Source organism: Rattus norvegicus, chromosome 12 (genome assembly GCF_036323735.1).
Source record: "Rattus norvegicus strain BN/NHsdMcwi chromosome 12, GRCr8, whole genome shotgun sequence".
Taxonomy (NCBI): domain Eukaryota; kingdom Metazoa; phylum Chordata; class Mammalia; order Rodentia; family Muridae; genus Rattus; species Rattus norvegicus.
Window position 1 is genome coordinate 33,486,349 of NC_086030.1, and position 12,176 is coordinate 33,498,524.

Sequence of the window (12,176 nt, forward strand, 5' to 3'; positions counted from 1 at the left end):
AGGGGAGCAGGCCTCTAAAAAAGGGCATAGTCCCAGATCAGATGGTGGGCACCACTTGAGGGTGTCTGCAGAGCCTCCCTGTCACCTGAACATAGTCTCTGATGGCACAACCTTGGGAACCGAGGAGAACCTGGATGTGGTGGGTCCTGCCTGTTCTGAAATGTTCAGCCTATATCCTGGAAAACCTTTTTATCTTTATAAAGTACCAAGCACCCGATGTTCCTGTTATAGCAACAAAGCAGAATGAGACAGACACTATAAAGAGTGAGTTGGGCTCTGCAGTAGATTTGCTGTGTGATCTCCTTAGGTCTCCTAACCTCTCCGAGCTAGCCTCTGGAAGAAGTCTACAATTAGACAAGTCCGGTGACAAATGTGTGACCATTGACAGCTGACTGTGACTGTCTAGAAATGCAGGTTTGGCATTTTTCAGCTTTTTCAGCCTTTTTGGGAGTTGTGAGGGGGGGAGAAACTATCAACCCTTATTTTCCTATTAAAATTTCTTACCTTTCAGTATTGGTCATGATATCTAACCCTTAAAAACACATAAAGCATGTAGGCCAAATGCAATCATCTGTCACCATGCGGGATGTCTTTACTCCCTAGGCTGTGGGGCACGCTTTGGGGAGCTGCTTCTCCCTAAGGCTCTATGGACACACTTCTGTCAGCTTTCAGAGCCAGCCCAGTGACCCCGCAGGAAGCAAGAACTGCGTGTTTGTTGCCAGTGCGCCCAGTCAGTCAGAGCTTAACATTGTGCTTAACGTTGTCTTTTTTTTTTTTTTTCTTTTTTCCACCTGAGTCCTGCTCAAAAGGGGGCAGCTTCAGAACTGACCCGGGCTTGTTTCTAAGCTGATGTCTCCTCTGTATCTTGTCTAGTTCAGATGGGTGGGGTCACCTCCTCTCATCCCAGGCACTGGGAGGCCTTGCTCTGAGTACTGGAGCTTGTGGACTTAGTAGGAAAGGCTGTTCCTTTGTGATCTGACAGATGTCGTGTGGATGACCTTGGGTGGAGGAGGCTGCATCACGGAGATGGAGGCGGGAGCTGATTTTCTATTGGACTGTACCACAATCTGTCACTTAAAATATGGTGGCTGTAGCAATCGCCCAATGGACTTGCCAAGGTGGGGGTCATGACGATCACTTCTGCTGGAGAGAGCAGGAGGGATTAGGGACATTAAATAACTTGATGGTATAGCATAGGTAGAAATGAGGTGTGTGTGTGTGTGTGTGTGTGTGTGTGTGTGTGTGTGTGTGTGTGTGTGATGTGAGAGGGCTAGAGATCTCCCTGGTCCTTATTGAATCTTTGCTGGCCACTGGTCATCAGGATCTTAAGGTCCAGGCTGTTTTGCTTAGGGATCATGTGGGCTCTTGGAGATGTCTGGTCTGGGAAGGCTGTGGAAGAAAGAAGAAGCTTTCTGGGTATCTGTAAGCATGGCCTGTACCTTGGGTGGTCTCTTTGTAGTACCTCATCCAAGGCCTCCAGGGAGCCTCATCAGATGGTTTCCATGGGGGAATAATGCTATGGTTGGTGGGATATAGGCCATAGGGCCTCATAACCCACCCCTTCAAGCCTACAGCTAGTTTATACTAAAGCTAAATGTAGGATTATTTTACAGTCTCCAGCCTCAGAAGACGTTCACTAGAAATGTATACAGATGTCCACGAGCTGTACACACATTCAAGAATGTTCTTACTAACATTTTTTTAAAAAATTTAAAATTTTAATTAAAAATTAAAAACTTCATTTTTTAAAAATCAAGGTCTTATTATGTAGCCCTAACAGACCTGGTATTCATTATATACCCCAGGCTAGCCTCAAATTCATGGCACCTGTCCTGCCTCAGCCTCCTCAAGTGCTGGTTTTACAGGGGTAGACAATGTGTTGTAGACATGTCTATAGACAAATGTCTATAACATTTTAAGCATTTATTTATTCTACCTATCTTCCTATCCATCTATCATATCTATCTATCTATCTATCTATCTATCTATCTATCTATCTATCTATCTATCTATCTAATTATCTATTTATCTATCATCTATCATCTATCTGTCTACCATCTATCTATCTATCTATCTATCTATCTATCTATGGTTAGATTAGCATAAGGAAAGTCAGTCATCCATCATTCTTAGTGGTTAGTCTTTGGGAAGGGAACGGGTCTTTCTGAGTGCTGATGAAGTTTTCCTCTGGCAACGAGGTTGGCTCCTCCATATGTATATCTTATACCATAATACCTGCTCAGGGACCATTTGTTGTACTAGCATCCTCATCTGCTGGCTTGCCTGAAGCCATCGTCTTGGGGAATTAGCAAGGCAATGCTGGAGGCCCAGGGCTGGAAGGAGAGGTGGACAGGCTGGTAGAGCCCTAATGGAGAGTGCCACTGTTTCTAAACCATTGATAAATTCTCTCTGCAAGAAGAGCCTTTTCAGAATTCACTTAATGTTTTCCGGGCCTTGTTATGTGTGGAGAGACCCGCAGAGGCTCATCTTTTACAGTAACAGAGTAATTGATGTACCGTACTTCCCATACTAGTGGCTGGTGAACTCCAAGCTTAGCTGTACCACGCAGCAGCAGACCAATGTCCTAGGTGTGGGATTCCAGCTGTCTAATTTTCTCCTCTCAGTTTACTGTTCTGTTGCATGACTATTTTATCACAGGTACCCTTCAGTCCTTTTTAGGCATTAGGACCAGTTTATGTGTTCTTGTGTGCAGTTTTGGATGACAATCAATGAAGTCACATTTCCTGCAGGGATATATTTCCCAAAGCCACAGGTCATGCTGACGCTGCAAGGAGCAAAATTACCCAGAAGTTCTCTTAGGCAGGAGCTAAGCATCACAAATTTCAGAAGGTTCCACGGCCAGCTTTCCCAGTCATTGATGAGCAATCACAATGTCATGCATTCCATCTACGGCATTACCCCGTTGTGAATTTTTTAATATGAATGGAATTAAACAATGCATGACATTTTGGGCCCAGCTTCCTTCATCCAGCAGAATGCTTTTTGAGGATTTTCTTGGAGCAGAAGGATATTGAGGCTTAGAACTGCCTTCCCTCCCATCGCTTTAGGAGGGCAGACTGTTGTTCGAGCAGCAGCCCCCTCATTCGATTAATGGTATTTCCTATTTAATTGATCTGATGAGAATCGCCAAGGATAGAAGGGTTAAATGATTTCCTCCTGATCACACTTGGACTGGTTGGAACTAGACCTCCAGTCCAGGCTGTCTGGGTTGTGACTATTTAGATTATCCAGCAGGCAGCAAATTAGCTGCCTGTCTCAGCGTCAGCTCCTCTAGGCAGATGCAGAAGGAGATGGTCAGGACCCTGGACAGAGCCAGCATTCCTCCAAAGAGGTGCTGAGAATTTTGTATATCATACTGTATTTATATCACATTTCCCACAACTTCTTTAATCGTTATTGTTATGCATGTATGAAGGAGACAGTCCTTGCTTGTCCAAACTTTTATTTGATGGCGAATGTGAATGTGTACACCTTATTCAGGGTGAACCAGGGATCAAATACCTTTTTCAGGAAGGAATGCCCAGGAAGGGAAGCTCGTTGGCCTATCTAGATACCTCATTAGCATGGAGAACTCCAGGTTTTTATGCTACCATGACTGATTGCCATGGTCCTTTCAAAGGGGTGTCGTGGTTACGTGTTTCAGATCCTGCCATTCTCTATTCCTGCCATTCTCAATTCTGAGATTCCCCCTGGTCTGAGCCTGCTCAGCCTTACCAGTTCTGTCTGGTGGCACGGTCCACTTGCCCCACACACCATGAGACCTTTCATGAGTTCCTATTCCTTGCCCTTACTCTGAGGGCCTCTCTCACTTGTCTCTCATTCCACATGTATCTGAGGAAGACCAGAGTCCACTCCTACCCTGTGGTCTCCCACGACCAGCTCCATTTCGACATCTATTGGTTTTACCTGTCCTATCTCTTCCCCATGAGGCTGGGACAGGGGCTATGTCTAAAACCCACGTGTGTCAGTTGTTGTGGTAAAATCTACAACACAAATAAGCCCGTGCAATGAAAACACAACTCAAGCAATATGGATGCAACCTGTGTGCCTTGATTGGGCAGATCTACCATTACACTGCTCTATTCCCCAGCTATGAGATCCCTTATAACTTGCGGTTTCTCCAGACCGTGTGCTTCAGTTCTGTCTTCCTTCCTTTGCTCTTCCTCCACCATCCCCTTCTCTCTCAAACTTTTTTCAGCTCCACCTTCCCTTCGACTGCCCAGTCACCAGCTCTAGCCTTTATTTTACAAGTTAAAATGGGGAGAAGGTTTCCACAAAATCACCAGAGTAAATGATTCACTCCTCATCCCGGGCAGCCCCTCTTGGGGAAGCAGAATTAGCATCAAAATACAAACAACATCAGAGCAATCCACATCAGTCAGGAGCCCACTGGGGCCAGAGTCTAGAGGAAGCAGAACTGACAAGTTCTCCAGAGAACTTGCTTTCCCTGTCTTGCCTCAGTTTCCCTATCATTCACATCATCACTGAACCGTGTATTGATACACTGAGCATTCCTTCAGGATGGGAGATAATTTAAGCCTGTTTTTCCCCCCTTGACAAGTTCTTGGCATGCTCATGCTCTTTGGAAACTAGGAAAACTCTGCTTAGCTCTCTGTGCTGTGGCAAGAGGATAGGTCAGTCTGGGAACTGTAGACTGGCTGCATTATATAAATGAACCATCAATGGCCGAAGCCCAAGGTCAAGGATCTGGTTGGTTCTATATTATTAAAGTTCCCTTCATGCTTGCTGGTGGAAGTGTCTTTACATGGCAATGTGTATGGGGGACAAATTGAAGAAAGAAGAGAAGAGGAGAGGAGAGGAGAGAAGAGGGGAGAAAGAGAGAGAGAGAGGGGGGGGGGGAGATATTGATTTGCATTATTAGAATTGATTGCATTGTTATAAGGAAACCTTACTGATCTCCCAAGAGCCCTGTCTACACATATTGCCACATTGAGGATCCAGGGTTTAAATTTGGAGAGAATAGAATTCACCCCACAGGAAGTGCCCACGGCCACATCAGGCTCAGATGCAGGCACCCCAGAACCCTGCATTGTCTTTCTCCCTGCACAAGGGCAGCTTCTGCCCAGCAGCTGTCTGTGCTCCCCCTGACTCATCAGTATTTGGGTTCTATCTCTGTCCGATGTCTCTAATAAAGCGCCCCACTTTCAAGCCAAGTCCAACCTGTAGACATGTCTATTCTGGGAACGAGTATGCTCTGCGTGTTTTTATTTGAGTCACTAGACCATGTATCAAAAGGCGAGTAATCAAGAGAGGAAACTGTGGTTACAGCTGCCGAAGGCACAGCATCCCTGGCGACATTGGCCACCCTTCTCCCCGAGCGACTCCTACCCTTGGGCTGGGCTGCAGCCAACTGAAGTGGGCACACCCCATCCACCACCAGTCTAGAATGTTCTTGCGGGTGGCCCAACTGTCTTGCACGTCCCTCGAGGGCAGCTGAGATTCAAGTGATCAAGCAGTCCTTGGCTCACTCCCTCAGACTAGTTGGAATTTTTTTCCCCCCATAATTTTGCTTAACACATCAGAAAAAAAAAAAAAAGGCACACCAGGCTTTTCCTCCTTTGTATACCAATGATTACTGAAGGTTTGATAGAGCCTTACTCTCTGCTTTGGCTTGGAGGTTTTAGGATTGGATTCCCAGAGGTGTGAAGTCTAATCCTGGGACCCTTCTTGTCACTTACCTGAGCTGCCCCTCACAGCCGTGTGTCTGTCTGCAGGGTGTGTGTAGTTTGTGCTTTTCCATCTACAGTGCAGACCCTGGGGCTTCCATCCATGTCTCTTGTGGGAGGTGCTATCCCTTATACATTCTCAGCCTGCTCATCCTGAACTCTGTTCCTCTGCTGGCCTTTGAACTTAAAAGGTCAAAGACTCTAACTACAGGCATCATTTGAGAGTTAACCCTCTGAGGGCTAGGGAATGGCTCAGTGAGTACAGTACCTGCTGAACAAGTGCGAAGACCCTGGGTTCGATCCCTAGAACCTGCTCTTTAAAAAATGCCAGAACGGGCTGGAGAGATGGCTCAGCGGTTAAGAGCACCGACTGCTCTTCCAGAGGTCATGAGTTCAATTCCCAGCAACCACATGGTGGCTCACAACCATCTGTAAAGAGATCCGATGCCCTTTTCTGGTGTATCTGAAGACAGCTACAGTGTACTTATATATAATAAATGAATAAATCTTTAAAAAAAATGCCAGATACGTGCTCCGAAGTGGTAGAGATGGGAGGGGAGGATCCTTTAGACCTGCTGGCTAGCCCAGGCCATTAACAGTCTCCAGTCCAGGGGAGAGATGATACCTCAGAAAACAAGCTGATGATTGTTGATGTGTGACAATTAAAGTCATCCACCTGCTTCTACCTGTATGCGCCCATATGTGAAAACACACACGCACAGAATGAACTATCCGAGGCAGCAACGAAATCTGTGCGAGTCAGATTGCCTGATTTTTTGCAATGCTATTCCAGGTCAGAAGAGACTGGGGTTAGGGGGGGAGGGAGGAACCTTGTTCCCCGAATCACTCCTCAACACAGTCGTGACAGAGAGTGAGTCACAGTCTCTCCAACTCCGGGCTGTGGGCGTATGTAGCTGAGCTTAATTACTGAGCCCTCAGCTGTGGTCAACAGCCGGTGGCACCCACCTCCACAGGGTGTCTATTCTGACATGCTGCAGAGCCACATGCACATGTGTGACAGTGGTGTCCAGAACTGACTCCCTCTGAGGAAACCCTGCCTCAGGTATCAAACCCATAGGCCTCCCTACCACTTCTCTCTGTGGACCCTCAGCTCAGCCATCACCCCACACTGCTCGATAGAGATGGGCTCGGCACGTTATGGCTGCAAACCTACACACTCCAGAGGCCTTCCGGTCCCGAGCACATACCCCATATACACAGTGGTCTTGGCTCAGTTTCTTTAGAGTGGTGACTTCCTCGAGTTCTCTCTAGCGTCACCCATGATGGCCTTTAGGGTACGTCTTGCTGTCCGTGAGTTTAGTAGGATAAAGGTGAGGACTTGCGGAGCTTTCTCCGGGTGCTACAATGGATGCACGTCAGGACCGTGTGTGTGTGTGCTATGCTGTCGCAGGAAACATCAGAACCCATATGGCTTAAGCAGAAGCATTGGAGACACAGTGCCTCTTCTAGTGCCTGCTCTGGTCTTCTTCAAGGGCAAGCAATGTGTTTCCATAGTGAAACATTCACCTTGTACTATTCAGCCACGGAGCCTGCTCAGGCTTAACCTGGCTTTCTCCCTCATTTGTTCCCATCTGTCACTGATATCGTTTCCCAGGATTCAGCCTTCGCTTGGTTGGTCTGTGTTCATCACCTCTTTCTGTGGCTGACCCCTGCCATGGAGCCTAGGTTCGAAAGCGGCCCTCTAAGTACCAGTTTGTGACTGGGCTGATTTGAGGACACTGCGGTAGGAGGAAGGGGAGGTAGCACACCTTTCTCTTTGCCTGGCGCTGCCTTGGAGTGGCATCTCCAGCCTTGAATCAGACAGTTACAGCCACTGGACCCAGCAAGATGGAATTTAATCAGAGAAACAGTTGGGCCTTTCTATGGCTGCTAGAAGACTGGATGTCGGAGCCTTGCTCCCTCCGCACCCAAAGCAGCTCTATGGTCACGTGATGTCATGGTACATGGTCCCAGTCCCTTTCCGCAGCTAGGATATGCATGGCTTAGGTAGAAGAAAGACAGGGACCCGCCTGGCTGAGGGTCTCAAGTTAGCTCCAGGCCTAGTGCTAGTCTCTAAACCAGAACTACATCCCCCAGGCTCCTCCTTGTCTCACTACACCCTTTCCTTGTTTTCCAGGAAGATGAACTAAAGGCTTCTGTGCAGAGGGAGCATCGCCTGAGGCCCCTGGAAAGGCCTTCCCTTGAGGGCCCGGCAGCATGACCAGGTAATAACACCACTGCTAACCCCACTTGGCATCCCTCCCAAGGGCCTCAGAGGAGCCACAGGGAAGGAAGGAAGGGCTTGTGGGATGGACAAACTCTACCCAGATGAATAGGCCTGGGACCTCAGTCTGCCAAAGCACCCCACAGAGTCTCTCAAACATGAGCCTCTACACAAACACCTACCAGACATCTGTCCACACCAGAGTAGCAATGGTCTTTCCTCAATTCTGTCTACTCCTCACCTATAGTGGGATGCTAGCCAGGCCCCAGCACTCCACCTGGCCCCCATAGCTGCTGGAATTCATGCCAGCCTACTGGTTTTGCTTACTGAGATGCAAAACGGTTTCTTAATTAGCCCTGCTCCCTCCCCGATTGTCATCCTGCCACGATCCCCTGAGCAGATGGAGTGATCTTGGCTTCTTCAGTGAGCTCCCGTCTGTGATGCCCATAAATACACGGAGCTCTGGTGACCTTGCGTGACCTTGGTGTCTACCGCTCTGCCTCATTCACTAAGCTTTAGACACCCCAACTTTTCCCGCAACTTGGAACTTCAATCTGGTCTCAGCTCCAAATGGTTTCTGGGCTAAGAGGGCCCTACTTTCTCCTTTTCTCAAAGCCCCAGCCACTGATGCTGCAAAGTGTTCCCCTGAGGCTGCCTGTCGCTACCAGCCTGAAAGCTGCCTTGCCTCTCCTCTGGGACCTTGTCTCACCTGGGTTTTATGTCCTTCAGTCTGTCAGTCCTTTCTCCGTTTGACATAGCCTCTCTGCTCTGCCTGTCTGACTCCTCTGGTCCAGTCTTTGTTGTCACCTCCATTGCTTAAGGCTCCAGCGTGTGGAGTGCAAAAATTTCGGCAGTATTAGCTAAGTCGTGGATTAGTGCTTTGGGGTTTTGGTTTTTCAGAGTCAGTGCTTTGCCATGTATATTAGATGGTTCTAGAACTCACTATATGTCCCGGCTTTAACCTCCTGAGATCCAGAATGACAGGCCTGCACAGGGCAGCCTTTACTTTGTTTTTACTTTCAGTTTGGGGGAACGAAGCCTAGGTCCTGCTAGACAAGGGCTCTGCCATGGAGCCACACCCCCAAGAGCCACACCCCCAGGAACCACACCCCAAGAGCCACACCCAAGAGCCACACCCCAGGAACCACACCCCAAGAGCCACACCCCCAGGAGCCACACCCCCAAGAGCCACACCCCCAGGAGCCACACCCCTAGTCCCAACTGGTGGTTTTGAGCTGCTGATTTCAAAACTCTGCCTGACTGCATTACACAGAATAACCAAGCTCTTAACTGTTGGGCACCCGTGTTCCTGACCTTTCCATTTAGAATCTTTTTTAAAATGTGGTTTTTGGATTAAGGCTATAGGTCTGTGGTAGAGCATTTGTCTTATATGTTAAAGGCCCTCAGGACCGCACAAAAAAAGTTTGGGACCAGCGAGATGGCTCAGCGATTTAATAGTGTGAGTGGAGAAAGGACCTGACTGGGTTCCCAGCACTGATGTCTGTCTCACAGTCTCTAACTCCAGTTCCAGGGGGGATCTGTCGCCCCCTTCTGGTCTTGATGGACAATGCACTCACATGTACACAAGCACACAATTAAAAATAAAACCTTTAAAACGTGTGTGTGAGGTTCTCCCCGCTCAAGAAATTGTAGTGTTACTAAGAGAAGGCATCCTTGTACATTGCTGGTGGCAACTGGTAGCCAGTGGGGAGCAGGCTTGGGGGGGTCCCTCCAGAATTTAGCTAGGACTGTATCAGATCCAGCAATCTCACTTGGGGGGTGTCTGTGCTCTTTTAATGGCTGCTGTGGTAAAATACTCTGTCAAAAACGACTAAGGTGGGAGGCAGAGGTCCGTCTCTCAGGTGATTCTGGTTTCTGTCAGGTTGACAGTTAACATTACCACAGGGCGTGTGCCAAACCAATCAAAATCAGGGCCGCAGACCTGTGTTTGTGTACCCAGGGGGTACATTTCCAGTGGTCCAAAGATGGACCCACAGACCTCCCGATGATGAATAGATCTACCCGGGACTCACAGGCAACCCAGCTTGTTTATCCAGAAATGTCTGCTCCTGTGGCCTTCTCGGCATACCCTTTGAAACAGGCTTTGAGGTACTGAAGTGAGCATACCCTCCCCTCCCCCTCTGCTCTGCGAGGGTGTCAGAGGAGCCTGGTGACTCACAGGGTACAGATGGTAATGGCACACTGGCAGGGGTGTGCCCAGACCTTTCCCACTCCCATACCAGCCTGACTGAGGTTCTGTTTTCTGTTTGTCCACAAGGAGAGGCCATTCCAACTTGAGCAACAGCACGAGAGGACCTTAGGGACATCAGGGCAAGCCTGCCACCTTAGAATGGACACTGAACAATCAAGCCTTTTGTTTGTTTGTTTGTTTGTTTGTTTGCCGACTGGGGGTGGAAACAAAGGTCTTGTGAATGTTGGGTAAGCGCCTACCACTGAGCCACACCCCCAGCCCTCTTTTTACTGTTCATCTTGAGACTGGTGTTCTCGAGTCGCCCACGGTGGCCTCGTCCTCATTCTCTCTCCAGGCAGGCTTTGAGCCATCAATCCCCCTTACTAAGTTTCTTGAATAGCTGCGATCAGAGGCCCAGCTTTGGTTGTACTTAAACAAGGCCACTGGAGTAATCAAATTTGAGACAGGAAATGGAGTGGCGGGTGTCTGAGGCCAAGGGAGTGGAGGTTGGGAGTCGTTGTTTAAGGGGACAGAGTTCTGGACATGAGTGACAGTCATGGGGGGGCGGGGAGAAGCAAGCTTGTTCAGTATCTTCGGACTTGAACGTAGTTGAGGTGGGGGTCGTAGATATTTTAATCACATTTTGAAAATGAGTGTGCTTTTCGGTTAGTGCCCTTTACCTTACTCCCATCAGCCTCTGTTCTTCAAAGCAGCTCTAGGGAAAGACTCAAAGAAACCCAAAGAAGCCCAGGCACACTCACACTAAGGACACACAGGAGGAAGCTCAGTGACCTTTTTAGCCCGGGAGTCAGTTTCCATTGACAGTGGCATTTGTTTTAAGCATCAGATAAAGAATGGTAGGGCTCGTAAGGAGCTGAGCTGTGGGATAGCTTCATTCCTTTTTCTTGAGTCACTGCCCACTGTGGAAGGAGGTCCTGTGGGTTTCTGGGCAAACCGGCCCTCCCTCAGAAGCAGATGCGGTCCCAGCCCGAGGCGACGTCTTTGCCCAGCCTCTGAAATGCACTTGACATTCCCTACTTCTGAAGAGCAGGACTTAGTTCAGCTTTATGTTTTCCTTAAGGCCAGAGACTTCTGGGTCTCTTCTCGGCACTCCTTTTTAAACAGGCTGTTAGGGAGCTGGCAAGATGGCTCCCAAGTTAAGAGCACTTACCGCTCTTGCAGACCACCTGCGTTCAGTTCCCAGCACCCATATCCGGGAGCTCCCAATCATGTATCACTGAGACATCTGATGCCTCTGGTCTCCGAGGGTACCTGCGCTCATATCTATATTCTCACATCCAGACACACACACACACACACACACACACACACACACACACACACACACACACATATGCATAATTAAAGTTATAGAAATGAAATCTTTTGACTAGGCTTCTAAGTGCCCAATGAGAGTACCTCCCTTCTGCTCTGCAGGGATGAAGAGAGGAACCTGGTGACTCATGGGGGCCCAGACAGGAACAGCAGGCTGGCAGAGATGTTCCCAGATCTGTCCCGCCCCCTTGCCAGCCTGACTGGGCTCTGTTCTCTTCCCAGTTCTGGGTGAGCTAGCTTGCAGGCTCAGAGCCTTCCACGGGAGACAGCAGCTCACCAGATTTCCCGTGGGCTGAGCATCTTGTGTCCTCGAGTAGCTGGGAAGAGGGGAGTCCCAGGACAGCATTAAGTGTTACATCTGATTCATAGTAGCACAGGGACTTGTCCATACAAACCTGGCTTCCAGGAGGACTTCAGGGGTGGTCCTGTCAACTCTAGGTTCCTTCTTTACCCAAAGGAGTTGGGCCTCTGATGAAGGCAGTGTGTTCAGGGGGTTACTTACTCTTTTCTTTCCTTCATGCTGGACTGGAATTGCAATCTGCTTTTTAGTAGACCTCCGTGAAGAGAACAGCATTAATTATGGATATGGGGGGATATGAGACTCCACACCCCTTCCTAAGCTTACATAGAGCTGAGAGATACCGAGATCCAGATGTGGTCTAGACCATTAAACACTGGATCAAGGTCCCCCTGGTGGACAGTCTGCCGAGGAGCGTCG

The 12,176-nt window shown here is 48.7% G+C and overlaps 1 protein-coding gene across 13 annotated transcripts in view; it reads left to right on the plus strand.

Moving 5' to 3' along the window:
• Rimbp2 (RIMS binding protein 2) overlaps positions 1–12,176 on the plus strand; it is a 198,614-nt gene that overhangs the window by 102,703 nt on the left and 83,735 nt on the right. For all 13 annotated transcript variants that reach the window (XM_063271095.1, XM_063271096.1, XM_039089127.2 and 10 more), the window contains 1 exon segment: positions 7,846–7,933. The gene's annotated coding sequence lies outside the window, so the exon portion shown is untranslated.